Genomic DNA, 14,491 nt, shown 5'->3' with positions numbered 1-14,491 from the left:
GCGAGAGGACAGACCCCCTGGCGGCGTGGCGGCTCGGAGATTCGCGCATGCGCGGTGCGGAGGCGCCTATCTCTCTCTCTCTCTCTCTCTCTCTCTCTCTCGCGTGCTGGAGCCTCTCCGTCGTCCTCTCCTCGGCTGGCGCTTTACCCCCTCCCCCTCCTCCTCCCCCCCCTGACTCGACCATCCAGCGAGATAAACGGCGCACACCTGCGGGATTCGCCTTGTTTTCCCGGTTTGATGCGTATGACGTCTCAGCTCCCCGGTACACGTCATCTCGCGGGAGAAATTCCAAATAACGCGTACAGGCGCGAACCAAAGTTCACGAAACACATAAGTAGGGGGCAGGCATTTTATCGCAAATAAATCTGAACGCCTATTAGACTGCAACAAGGTAACTTGATGTAGGCTTTTGGACATACGCCAAAAGCCTACATCAAGTCATGCACTCCCATTGCACAAATCTTTCAAAGATAACAACAAGGTATACCCGCACCAGAGGTTTCTTCCTTGTGATTTTGGCGGCCATCCGCGAGAGAAGTCGTTGCCCTTTTTTTGACCGAGCCACTCAAGGAGGCCTTTGCTTCCGCACTGAATTACTGCGATTGGTGTGCTGACAGTACACGTGGTGCCTGAGAGAAACTCGCCCAATCACGAAACACAGTCGATGCTACGGTGTTTTAACTTATAAGTAATCTCGGAATCTTTTCGCGAAATATGCATGGCCTATACATAAGTAAGCATTGCCTATAATATTAACTGTTCACTTGAATGTTAACAAAATGGGCAGAACCTTTTTTTACTGAATTCTATGTCGAAACTTCAGGTCCAACCCCGGGTTTCATATTTTTTTTATCGGAGCCGTTTCACTACATATATATTGTTTTAAACTTCGCTTCGGTCTGCTAACCAAATGATTAAAGAGTATATGTCCATTAAAAAAGTTTATTTTTAAAATCAATCTCCTTCACTGCAATAATCATTCAAAAAATTGGTTTGGGGTTGTCTCGGGACGCACGTGGAACGTCTCTGCCGCTCGCTACGTCCACTGGTGCAGGCGCCGCGGCGGCAGAGCTGCTCTGCGCCGCTCCAGAGACAGTGTCTCTGCTCTGCGTCTGTGCGTGGCCCGTGGCCTCCTCTTGCTAGCCACTTGCTGCTGGCTCTTGCACGGGCTGAGGCTCATTTGTTGTTCTTATAATACTTACTTTACATTTTTACACATATGCATCGTCTAATTATTTTTGTTTTGGCTTCAATCGATCGATCTAAATAAACTATACACACAAACAAACAGCTCCGTCTCGTCTGAGTCACGAGCTGCGCTGAGTAGAAAGGAGCGAGAGCGCCGGCTGTGACCAATCAGCGCGGTTCCCCTCCACCCGCCAAACCCACCCGCCCCTTGACAGTATGCGTTAGAGATAATGACTAGAGACCGGAAAAAATTCACAGATTCATTTCGCGATAGTCTGGAAATTCATACGCGTATACCTTTAAGCTGCTTTTGCTGTTGGCTCACTGTTCCTTCTGGGCGACTCTGGGCCGATGAGAAACCCCTCAACCAAAGAAGTGACGAATGACGGGCAATAACAGTTGAGACGACTCACAAGTCAGCAGCCAACGAACTGGCGTTATTTGCCCGAGTGTACAGAGTAATGTGTAGACTATCCTGGAGGTCGTCTTAACCGCGGATTTTTCAGGTCTCTAATAATGACACCGCACTTACGTCTCGAAAACTAATAGTCAAAGTTAATTCTAAGGCAAGACGGAAAATACCTTTTCATTTGCGGTACACAATTTCTGTTTATGGTATACCCGTACGTTTCGGTGTTGATTTCAAAGACGTTTCACGTCGAAAAAAAACGAATCGTTGTGAAGTGTTTTTTGCCTCGCTTCGAGAAGATCGGGTTTGAAATACATACGCGCTCGCCTTTCTCTCTCCGCGAATGGTCTCTCGTCGCTTCGTCCGGGAACGACGCGAATAATTAATCACAGGACACGGGCTAAGGGGCCAGTGACGCGGCAACACGTCCCCACGGAGACCCCGAGGACGTATGCCGAGCCTTTCCTTTCCGCCGACGTGAATAAAACATCGCTCTGCGAGATTGGATGCTCTCTGCGGGCGGATAGAGGCGAAAGAAATTCAAGTGCAGTTATGAAACAGAACGAAAAATAGATATAGTTTTTTTCGCCGATGTTGCAACATATTCTGTTACCACTGGGTAAAGAAGAGTTTTTTGCTAGATGTCGAGCCCCATAGTCTCCCATGCCACCTTATTAGTTTGTTGTTTGTTACTGGATCCTAAACCCACACAACAGGGAAGGGCGACGTTTTGGAATTTTTTTTTTTTTTGCTTTCCTGTAACAGTGGAGTGTGGAAGGTTTTTTGTAGATCCCCGGTAGTCGAGCTGTAGGCCGGGGCTACAATTCTTTCGACGCGATACATTTTACAACAAACGGAATATTATATTATGCAAACGTAAAAGAAAAATCATTGAAATATATGTTTCGTTCTCAGATTTTATTTTAATGATTTCACAGACGATATATATATATATATATTGTATAAAGCCCTAACTTTACACTGTATCGTATATTTCTGTGCATTCAGGTGTCCGTAATGAAAACATATACTATCCGATAAATACATCCCCACCGAATTTGGTCATGTAGTTTGGATTCTATTAATGTTATTATATCCTTTTATGGGCTATTTTTTGAAAATTTAACTCGATACCTTCCTTGCATTTGTTGCTGTCCCACAAATATTAATTGTGTGGTTTGTTCAGTGCAGTTGACAGAAATAGTTATTCCGGACTGTGTAGTCCCTTGGATATAGTCTTTTTTCAGTTTTATTTTTGTTAATTTTTAGCATTAGACAAATGGTCACCTTGACCGTTAAGTTTATTAAAAAAAAGTAATAATTATGCACATGTATTTTCGGTTGAAGCAAGAAAGTAACACAAAATCGCACAAAAAATTCTTGAAGTATCTTCGACCTATTGTCGCGTTTATGTTTATTGCTTTACGTCCAACTAATTACCATGTAATAACCTGAAGAAAGAAATATGAAACGTTGATTTTCGAAATAATTCGTTCAACATTTAGATTTTGAATTAGGCCTTCAATTTTTTTTTACAAAATTTTATTTATTAGTTATAGTCGTAATAAATGTGGGGGAAGAGAGAATAGGAGGACTGGTCCAAGGTATTGAGTTAGATTGCCCAGGTAGTCAGATTCGATTCGCAGGGATGTTTAAGGTCCATTTTTCCATTGCATTGTCGCTGCATACACAGTTGTAACCAAGAATTGTTGAAGAGGAGGTCAGATGTGATTTATTATAATACTAACTGAAGCATTTAAATATATATATATAGATGAATAGAGAACCATATATTGAGATATATAAAGATATAGTTACATAGAGGAGAGAGATATAGAAGGATATATAGAGATATGGAGAGATAAATACATAAACAGAGGTGTATATATATGTATATATGTATATATATGGAGATAAAGCGAGATGTACAAACAATCCATTTTTAGATTATATAGAGGTAAATAAATATACACTGGCAGAACAACGTCTGCCAGGTTATGCCAGTGATAGAAATTATGTTCATACTTGAAGTTCAAACTAAGAAGACAATTATTACTGTCTAAATTGGATATTTTAAAAAATTCACCTTCATCTTGTGTTTCACCCTGTGTTCAGCCCGGGCAACGCTGGGTATTGCAGTTAGTGTGTGTGTGTGTGTATGTACATACAAACTTTCATCCCCTAACTAACCCCTTTATGGGATGAATTTTTTGAAAATTCTCTCTTAGTGCTCATCCACATTATATAAGGCACTAGTGCAAAAAAAAATTCAATCTTCTAGACCCACCGATATACGATGTGCGTTGTCTGTCAGTGTCAAGAATGTAATTAAGTAGATACTTTGGATAGACTTGTTTCTTAGGGTCTGAGAGCCTCCGCCGGAAAAATTAAAAAATATGTTTTGGGGGAGCCAGGGGGAAAGGTGTCATTATGGTAGTTTTCCATTATGGTACTTTCCCTCCTGTTTCAACGAATCTCGGGGGAGTAGTGGAATTATGGTACTTTTCCCCCCTGTTTTGGGGAGCCAAGGGGGAAAAGTGCAATTATGGTATTTTTCCATTATATTACTAATCCCCCGTTTCGATGAAGCCAAAGAGAAAAGTACCAATATGGTAGTTTTCCAGCGTGGTACTTTTCCCCCGCCCCATTGTGAGTCACACGTATTTGCGTGTTCTACAAAAATATCCCCACGGTGAGGCATTTATTATGATTACATCTGTGAGTGCGTTGTGACGGGATGCAGACGGCTCGGTTCGTATCGGATTATCGACGGATGCGTTCTTTCTGTGGAAATCCGAGGGCGCAGGAGTCACTGGGCGGATGTCGCGGTAGATTGCATTAGAATATTTCCCCGGGGATTTACTAAGGAATAAAAAATTGCATCTAAAGAAAATTTTCGTGAACTCGAATAACGAGGTATAAACAAACGAATAAGAGGCTTCACTGAAATACGTCATGTTAAATTTAATGGAGACATCGTATGCATGAAATCAGTCCAAACATACAAACGTACATGCGGGGGGAAAAAACTGTTCACTTACCCCGAGCTTACACCCAAACAACCTGAATTTGTGAATCTAATGTCTCTTATTTTTGCTATTATAGAAGTAAAAGGTAGATTAGGCGAGTTATATAAAAAACACTATCGAAAAAATTCGTTCTTTATTGAGGTTATACTTCTTTAGGCGTGATATGGAAAAAACAAAACAATGAGAGTGAATTTTTACGATTCGAGCGCACCATGCAACGAAATTTTCACAGGGTGAAATTAAATACTACATAAAAATAAATATAAAAAAGGCTACATACGAATAAAAATTATATATGTGCTTTTATACATTAGACTTTAGTGACTGATATTGAATACTGGTCCATAATATTAAAAACATTTATTTATTGTGAATATTAGTGATATAAATTGTGTTTTTACTTTTTTGAGTGTATTTTCGAGTGTATCTATAAATGTGAGGTTGTGTCCGTATGTATAATTTATTTGCACTATAAATTATTAAAATATTATTTTATAAAATTTTGAATTAATAAATTATAATATAAATTTAGCAAATTTCTTTCTTTCTTTTATTAATCAAAATTAATCTCGATTATTTTACTAAATTGAATAATAAATTTTATACACATGTTTATATTAATTTTTAACACGGAGTATTTATTTGATCTTTTTTAATTTGATTGAATTTATACTTAATCTACCGTACTATTACTATCACTCCAGTCCCCTTATAACTTTTATTTCTAGTAGTTATTTGCATGAATAAATTAAAGTTAGTTTTTTTACCATGCCAAGTAAGTATAACTTCTAACGCGCACTCATTTTTTTTCGAGGAAGGGAAGGGGTTATGTTTTTGCACGTCTAATATAAGGCGACTGTAAATCAAATGAAAGTTTGTTTGGTTATGACAAACACTATTAAAAATCTTTAAAATCATGAAAATACATAATACTATATTATATTCTGAAAGCGTATTTTCACGAGAAAGAGGCGAACTTCAGTTTTGTTCGGGACGACGAAGAAACAGCGGAAGATAGGCCTTACACACAAAGGCGCAACGATTTCGCGGATTCATTTCGAAACTAAGCAGACTCTAAGCACACATTGCAAAAACCATTATGGCAAACAAAAAAAATATCCCTACAAAATTTTTGTCAGAGTAAATAAATATAACATTGAATCAAATTTAATAATTTCTAGGAAATGGTTTCTTAAGTATTATAAAGAAATAAATATTTCTTTGAAGTTACAACAATACTACTTATTAATCAATAATTCCTCCTCCTCCCCCCCCCCCCCCCAAATAATTTCATATGTGTGTAAAGTCAGTATCCCTGATTTTTAACAGCTCTAGAATACCAGCTGTTGAGCGTGTTGCAGATCTTATAGGCGTTGTAATTTGTCCGTTCTTTATTTGATAAAATCCCGCTTTATAAAAAAAAATTAAAGTCGTTTATAAACCGGCTGTTAGGTGCAAACAAAGTAAATTGTTTTTAATACAATTTCTTGGACATACGCCATCATAGTTTTGCACTGTTTGTCACGTGAAAAATTCAAATAGCACAATAAGAAATAAAAATGAAAACATAAAATCACCGAAAACAAGCATAAATCAGTTGGTAAACAGATAAACCCAACATTGAACCTAAACAGGTATTATGGACAAAACAATGACGTCAGCACAGACGAACACATTCGAACTTAAATATCAGACAGCTTAAAAATTTCGTGGAAATAATTAAATAATGAAAAACTGACGAACACAGTGGGTTAACAACGACGAGACAGTTTCAACAATAACAGTAAACGCAGACAGACAACAAAAACCTTGACGACGCAGCAAATACACGAACACGACGATGAAGATAAACAGATATTATGGACAAAACTGACGCATGTACAAGAAACTGTATTAAATCAAAATTCCCCATCGCATTAATCATTTAAGGGCGTATGTCCCGTTCCAGGTCATGATTTTAGATTTATATTAATCACTGATGAACTTTCAGACATTTTCAATCGTTTAACTATCACGAAATGAAAAAAATATATATAGTTGCATACTTTTTGCATAATTAGCTGCCAAAGTTACATTTTTAACCTTTTTGGGTTGTACAAATAAGGAGAATTTAATTTATTGCAGAACTGAAACTTTTTAGGATTAACTGCTATGCCACTGGCTACTTCAAGAAATGGTTTTCATTTCTTTCAGAAAATATTAATTAATTTTACCTGACATTTCAAAATTCTCAAAATTTTTATGATATTGACAGCCAAGAAACATGAAATGAGTTTTTGTGATAGAAATGCAAACCATTTCTTGAAGTAGCCAGTGGCATTGCAGTTAATCCTAAAAAGTTTCAGTTCAGCAATAAATTAAATTCTCCTTATTTGTACAACCCAAAAAGGTTAAAAATGTAACTTTGGCAGCTAATTATGCAAAAAGTATGCAACTATATATATTTTTCATTTCGTGAAAGTTAAACGATTGAAAATGTCTAAAAGTTGATCAGTGCTTAATATAAATCTAAAATCATGACCTAGAACGGGACATACGCCCTTAAAGGACGTAAAGCTAGTAGTGCTCGTGTTTATTTTTAGAATTAGTTGTTTTTTTTTTCTGTTCCCACGGGGCTCTGAAGACGCAGAGGAGTGAGTGAGACAGAGAACCAATGCGGAACTGACAGTCGCATAACCGCAAGACACGCAACTCGAGGTTAGGAACCCGGCGGCCTGAATATGGGTCACTAGTGAGACGGCGGCATGGTCTGCGGGGGAGGAAGGGTCATCGACCCCTGACGTGTTGCCACTTCCCCAACCCCCCTCTCTTTACACCCTTCCACCTTCCCGTCCCGCTACTAGCTATCCCTTAAAACCCCTTCATCCAGTTCCCTTCTTCTTTCTCGACAGGAGCGACGAAGGAGTTGCTAGCGTTTCTGACAAAGCGCCCCCCCTCCCTTTTTTTTCCCAGCTTTTTATCAAACTGCTACTTTTTTTTTTCTTCCCCTTCTTACCTGCGACCATCCCTACACCTCGTGACCTTATCAATGGCGGACATGCAACCCCGAACAGCTTGCCACGTGCGAGCTCTCCCCCTCCTCTCCCCCCCCCTAACCAACAAGAACCCCGTGCTACGTGAACTAGCTCACTTCCCCTTCTCCCCCCTCCTTCACAAAATCCCCTACTGGGAGCAACATAGGCACAAGCGCCACACTCAGCGGTTCCCTGCGGGACCTGGTACTACTACCTTTTCCCTCCCCTCCCCCTTCCTTCACCAACCCAGTGGCGTATCCAGATCTCATTCGAGGTGCGGGTCGCAGGAGGGAGGCGAGACCGTGCAATTTCAATTAAACTCATTTCCTTTACCCGACATTAATTCGGCTATTTAAATTCATATTTACTTCCCCTCTCTCCACTCCTATCTCCGGACCAATCCGGAAGCTATCAAGCAATTTTTTTTCTTCTTTTTTTTAACGTTATTAATTTACTACCTGTCCACCACCCAGAATTACATTGCCATGTACTTTGTAGTTCTATATAAAAAAAATTAAAACTTTTCTTGGGGAAAATAACAGTTGAAATAAAACTTTTAACACTTTTTAACACCGTTTTTGACCGAGATATAGAAGATTAAAAGTGTTTTGTATGCCATACCCTTAAATACTTTCCTGCTACATTATGACGTTATTCTGTGATAGTGGTTTGTGCACAGTTAAAATTTTCCTCCAAAAACTAAAGATAATAATTCACAACCACTGGGGACCTATCAGTTAGTACGTGAAAATGTAAGGTGAAGTTTAGTAAACCACTTTAGTTAAAGTATGCAGTAACTACGAGACTAAGTAAATTTTTTTTGAAATGAAGCTCTAAAAATTAATGAGGACCTCAAAAGACCACTGCTTGGTCAACACACATTCAAGTCAGGCGCACATCAGGAAAACTTGTTGCATGTTGCATGTTTATAGGTTTTAGGCTGGTGGTGACTGATTTTCCAATGTGGTTTTTAATAGTTAAAAAGGTTTTTTCTTCTTTATATCACAATTTCTGCGATTTAATACTCGTCATATTCGCAGACTGTGAATTAAATTCACATCTACTAAATAATCACATGCATACAAATTACACAATTTTTAAAATTAACCTGATATGACACAATGTTCATACTTTAAAATACATACTTTTAAAATACACATTACTTTAGTGCGCGCATATTACTAAAAAAAATTATAAACTTCTTACGGTCTGGTTAGGTAAAGTTTAATGAGTGAGTTTATAAGTAAGCCCTCTCTCGTTAAGAATGCTGACATAACAGTAGGAGAAGAAAGTATTTATGTGCAATTAAAAAAAACTTTTTAGTTCCTTGTCCCTGCAAAATGCTTCGTTCTGTAATTATACTAGAGCGGTTGGGTGTATAAAATACTTTTAAAAATATAGTCGCAGGAACAAAAAATATCCGGTCTCAACTTTCGAAGCGAATGCCGCAAAAATTAAGAACTTATCTTTTTTTCTGTCGTAAAGTTAACTGGCAGAACATTTATAACTTCCATCGTGAAACTACGTAATAACAATGCATGATTCTCCATTATGGGGAAATAACAACACACTGTGAAACGTAAGCTTAGGAAACTTTCGAATCTTTTGAATAGTGGCTAACATATAGGATGTTATGTAGGCTACATTAAGTTCTTAAAATGTTTCAGGAGTTAATAGAATTATCCAAAATATTTCCAGAAGAAATAGGTACTTCAAAATCTACCTAAGACTTTGCCGAAAAGGTTTTTTTTTTTTCAGACCAACCAAACCAAATCCTTTCTCGACAACACCTCATATTGTCACCACATATTAATTCCACTATTATAATTTTTTTATTCAACTTATATGTTAAAATAATGTAATTATTTGTAGTAGTTTTATTTTTAATATATCGCAAGTTGGATAGTACGCGAAAAATCCAAGTTTTTAAATATTTGACGATATACATGTATGTATCTTTCAATGCAAATAAACCTGTTCATCTGCCCTCTAACATTGTTTTGTGTCCTAACACTACGATATTCAAGTAAATATCCATAGTAAAAATTACTCTGCCAGTTTAGGACTCCCTCCCCCAAATATAGCGGCTCCCCACCCCTTCTAGTTACGTCCCTGGCCATTGCTCCGTGGAATCCAACGTCTAATCGTAGCGCAATCTCGCTTGGTAATAAACACTGGTGACACTAGTGCTTCAAAATGATCTGGATTCGTTTCCTGAGTGTTACTTCCGGAATTTTCTCGAGATGATTTCCATGGTTTCTCCCCAAGAAAAATAAATGGATTCCATCACTGATTTCCAAGTCACGATTCAGTGGATTGCGAACGTAAACGAGCATTCTAGTCCGGAAGCGCCACCCTCCTTCAACCTTCAAAATGATTCACCATCCTTCAACATGCTTCACAAACCTTCGCCATGCTTCACCAACTTTCACCATCCCCTCCCTTTCTTCATTATAATCATTACTCATGAGACTTTAACCGTCGCATAGCCTGTGGTTCCGGAAATAATAGGCTTCAATCGCAATTTTGAATTTTTTGGATTTTGTTGATAGCAATTTTTATGAAGACAAAAAGTGGTTGAGATAATTAGGGACTCTTGACACCCATAACTGGGGGATAATACAAGATGAGTTTCCAGCGTCAGTACTTATTAGCTACAAGCAGCATGTAATGCTCCTAAAATGAAAGTACCATTCCAGTAGACATGACGTAACCTTTGCACTGGTGATGCGGCAGAGTAGTGGGAAAGTGTGCCAACAATGTAATTCGCCGGAATCGATGGCTTGGAAAGTTTGGAGGGACCACACACCACAATGAAAGGGTCTGTTACTGTAGTGTTCGTGTACTACTAAATCAATATCCCGTCTCATGTAAAAAAAAAAAAACTGTATTTTTAGAAGCGTTAAAATGCCTAAAACGCGTGTTTTCAGAGTAATTTTTAGGCATAAAACAATCAGTACAGATTCTTGAAAGCACTTAAGGGGCTTGCATAACACCTTTATCTTCAATTCTCCGTCATATAATGTTACGGTCACCGCTCAAATTTCACAGTTATCCTGTGACGACGAGACGAATGCGCGCCAGTCCAGAGACTTGCGCTTAGAGGCTATACCGCGCTGGAAGCACCAGCGAGCGTCGCGCTTATCATCCCGCCTCACTGACACACATACACCCCAGCCAATGTTACACACATAAAAAAAAAAATAATAATTTTGAGCTTCTGTGTTTGCGCGTGTAATGGAATGAACAGCTTGTTCTGCTCAAAGCGCTGGGCTCCCTCGCGTTTGACTTTATTTCCTTTGCGATCGATTTTTCCAGGTGACCTGACGGGAGTCCAAAGGGCCGCGGGACACTCACCTGCCAGGTCGATGACCCCGCAGGAGGAGAAATTTTTTTTTTTTTCGGGGTTCGAAGACGGCAGCCATGAGGAGGGGAAGGAGAAGGGTAGGGAAACGGGGGGGGGGGAAAGGGGGCTGGAAGTACACGTGCAAAGAGCCTAACCTCCCCCCACCCCTTAAAAGCCCCTAGTTCCAGGTCATCCATCTTGTCCCTTTTCTCGCGTCCTCTCTGGGCCACGGGGCTATGCCCGCCGCCACCTGGTGGGCGGGCGATGAACTATGGTTGACCCACTTCGCGTCGCGGGGCTATGAATAATACAACCCCCCTTCCCCCCACTCCTATCAGCCAACCCCCTAGCACCCTTGGTGCACCCTTGGGTTCACGCACCTCTCAACCGCATGGGTTCTGTGTTGACAAGTGCTTGGTCGCGGAAATGGGGAGCTACGTTTAAAACGAGACCATTTTCGGTGCCCGCGACCCCATCTATAATTTTTAATTTAAATACCTGATTTCTGTACCATTTCATTATTGAAACCTGGAACCCCCAAGGTAACACAAAGAAAATATATTTGTTTCATATTAATGTTCGATCTCTCAAGAATAAATTACATAAACTGAAAGCATTCCTTGAAAATAATACTACTGTCGATGTAATGTGTATTAATGAACATTGGCTTAATGACAGTGAAATTAATTTGTATCTTCCTAAGGGGTATATTTTGAGTTCTGCCTTTTGTAGATTAATTTGTATTCATTAAGGAGTAACTATAAAATTTTCTAAACTTATTGACCAGATTAATGTGAATGAATTTTGTATTAAAACTCAATGTGAGATGAATTGCATTGCTATGCAGAATGAAAGATTAATTATGTATTGTCACTGTATGCAGGACTCCTGATTCCAGTGTTGAAGTTTTTACTCATATTTTAAGTAGTTTAATTTTATATTTAGGTAACTTAAATATATATAAAACTATAAGATAGTTATGATTGGTGACAAATATTTATGCACGAAAGAATTATTACAAAACCCTGGAATTTCTAAATATGTTGCGTTCGTTAAATTTGTATTGTCTTAATAAAGAGCCTATTCGTTTGATTTCTTGTCTGAATAAAGTAATATCTAATAAACAATTACTTGAAGTAGAGTATTTGGTGATCAACCTACATTTATCTGATCACTTTGGACTTAAAAGGTAAAACTCCTGAAACTAAACCTGAATTGAAGTTACTTATGGTAGGTTAAAATCACCGTACAAGGCGCAGAAGTGATATGCTAAACATAAAGCCAATTAATTCTTCATTAATAAGTCTAGTAACGAATATAAATCAGCTTGAGAGTAATATATGCCAAATAAACAAAACACAATAATAACGCTGTAATACCTATATCCGTATATTTGATCAGTATTTCTACAAATGTTTTTGATCAAGTTAAGTCTACTTACTGACCATGATGTAGATTTAGTTTTAAGGTTTTACAACTTTTAAGTCACAAAAAATTAAATATTGGGACAAATAATTTCAAATGGACTGAAAAAACTATACTTGAAGTAAATACAGTAATAATTATTTTAATTCTCGCCCAGAGGATTATTACGGTTGTTCAAATTACATTATAAAGTAATTGCATGATGTATTACTATTTTCTTTCACATTCTTGATTAATTGGATGTTTTTGGAAGTTGTTTAAAGATAGCTGTGTGACTATCCCTATTTACAAAAAAGGAGGTCAAATGTTCCCCAATAACTACATGCCTATATCACTGGTACCAGTTTTATCTAAAATAGCTGAAAGCATAATGAAAAAGAAAATAGTAAATTATTTTGTGAGTAATAATTCTTTTACACCATCACAATTAGGGTTTTGAAGTTGGCACTTGAAAGTCTTACAATAACCATTTAAATTTTACCACAAATTTACGAAGAACGCTGGTTAAAAATTAGCCCACACTCTTCGTAATTTTTATATCATCTTGGTAAATCTACAGAAGATGAGTTTGCTGGTTTTGAAAATAAACTCACTAGATTCATCTTGGAGTATTATCAAAACCTTCAAAAAAATGGTTAAATCTCCAGCAACAATACTCATTTATTCCTCTCATACGCATGCATGTCGACCCTGTTAATAAAGAAACGCAACTCGAGGAAGATGTCATCTGGCGTCGTTCCTACATGACACAGTTTCCCAAGACTACGAAGAATTCTTCGTTCTTCTGCGGTAAAATCTTCGCTTAAAAGTCGGTAATTTTTAAAAGTGTACATCGGGTTTTACTCCCTACGATTGTCGAGTTATGCTAATTTATTTCTAGTCTTGAGTATTACCATTTAGTCTGAAATACTAATTATTTTCTGTGTATATATATATATATATATATATATATATATATATATATATATATATATATATTTGTATTCTAGATGTGTCAGTGGAAATAATTTTACGTACATTTTAATCACAAAAAAAAAAAAAAAAAAAAAGTCCGTGAAGTCTGAGATTTGATCTCAAATCCTACATATATTCGAATAAACTAAATGCTGTGATTCCACCTCTCTTTCTGTGTACTTCAGTGAACTAAATGTAGCTTAATTTCTGAAGAAAAAATAAATAATTTTTTTACTTACTATCGTCAAAGTACTTTCCAATTTAAAGTTTTATTATTTGATTTAGCAATTCATAAATCTCTCAATTTCAGTTTTTTTTAAAAAAAAAACCTCGGGATAGCGAAAAGCAGCTTTTTTTTTTTTTTTTTTGCTGGATTTATTTTCTGAGAAAGCAAACTATAAATTATCATTTTGTTTGCAACTACTTGAACTTATATTTTGCAATCCAGCGTGTCCGAAACGTTGCTGGGGATTCAAAAACCCGCCTTGCGGTTAATATCATCCCGCAGAGCTTACGGAGTGGCGATATTTTCTCACTAAAATGCTTCTCCTGACAAACAATGTTTCCCGCTAAACGTAGGCTCTTCTCGCAGCAGCCCTACCACAGATACACGCTTGGTACTTTGCAGAAGGAGGCTGCTGAAATTACCAAATTACCTTAATTGCTTCCATTAGTGTGAATCTATTCGCCGAGTTCAACGAAAGAAGGTTAAGCGAGTAAAAAACATGTTCTTTCGAAATAAGCCGTGCGTATACTGTATATATGTATTTGATAATGTGCCTAAACATGCAGTGGAGGTTATCAACCAATACGATTGCGTGGGCAATGTTACTATAGAAATGTGGTATCTATCATACCTACATTTGTTTAGGAAAAAAATCAAATACATTCGAAATGTACTACATTTATAAGGTAATTTTTTTTAATACAATACAGGTTAATAACTCCCATTACTTGTTTAGAAAGGACAGAAGGTAAAATTATTTGTGAAGGGGGGGGGGGGGAGGAAGCCAATGTTAAAAGTAAACCAATTTGAGTACGCGCGTGTTTGTTGAGTTTATCTAGGTATTAGGAAAAAAAAAACCAATCCAGCTCAACCTAACCCAATCTAATTAAACCGAAACAA

General features: G+C 37.6%; 1 protein-coding gene across 1 annotated transcript in view; it reads right to left on the bottom strand.

Annotated features, from left to right (window-relative positions):
- LOC134540304 (potassium voltage-gated channel subfamily H member 8) overlaps positions 1-14,491 on the bottom strand; it is a 252,636-nt gene that overhangs the window by 232,646 nt on the left and 5,499 nt on the right. The window lies entirely within an intron of this gene.

This window comes from Bacillus rossius, chromosome 16 (genome assembly GCF_032445375.1).
Source record: "Bacillus rossius redtenbacheri isolate Brsri chromosome 16, Brsri_v3, whole genome shotgun sequence".
In the NCBI taxonomy this organism is placed as follows: Eukaryota; Metazoa; Arthropoda; class Insecta; order Phasmatodea; family Bacillidae; genus Bacillus; species Bacillus rossius.
Note: the sequence above shows the minus strand (reverse complement) of the source record. Positions and strands in the feature narration are given on the sequence as shown.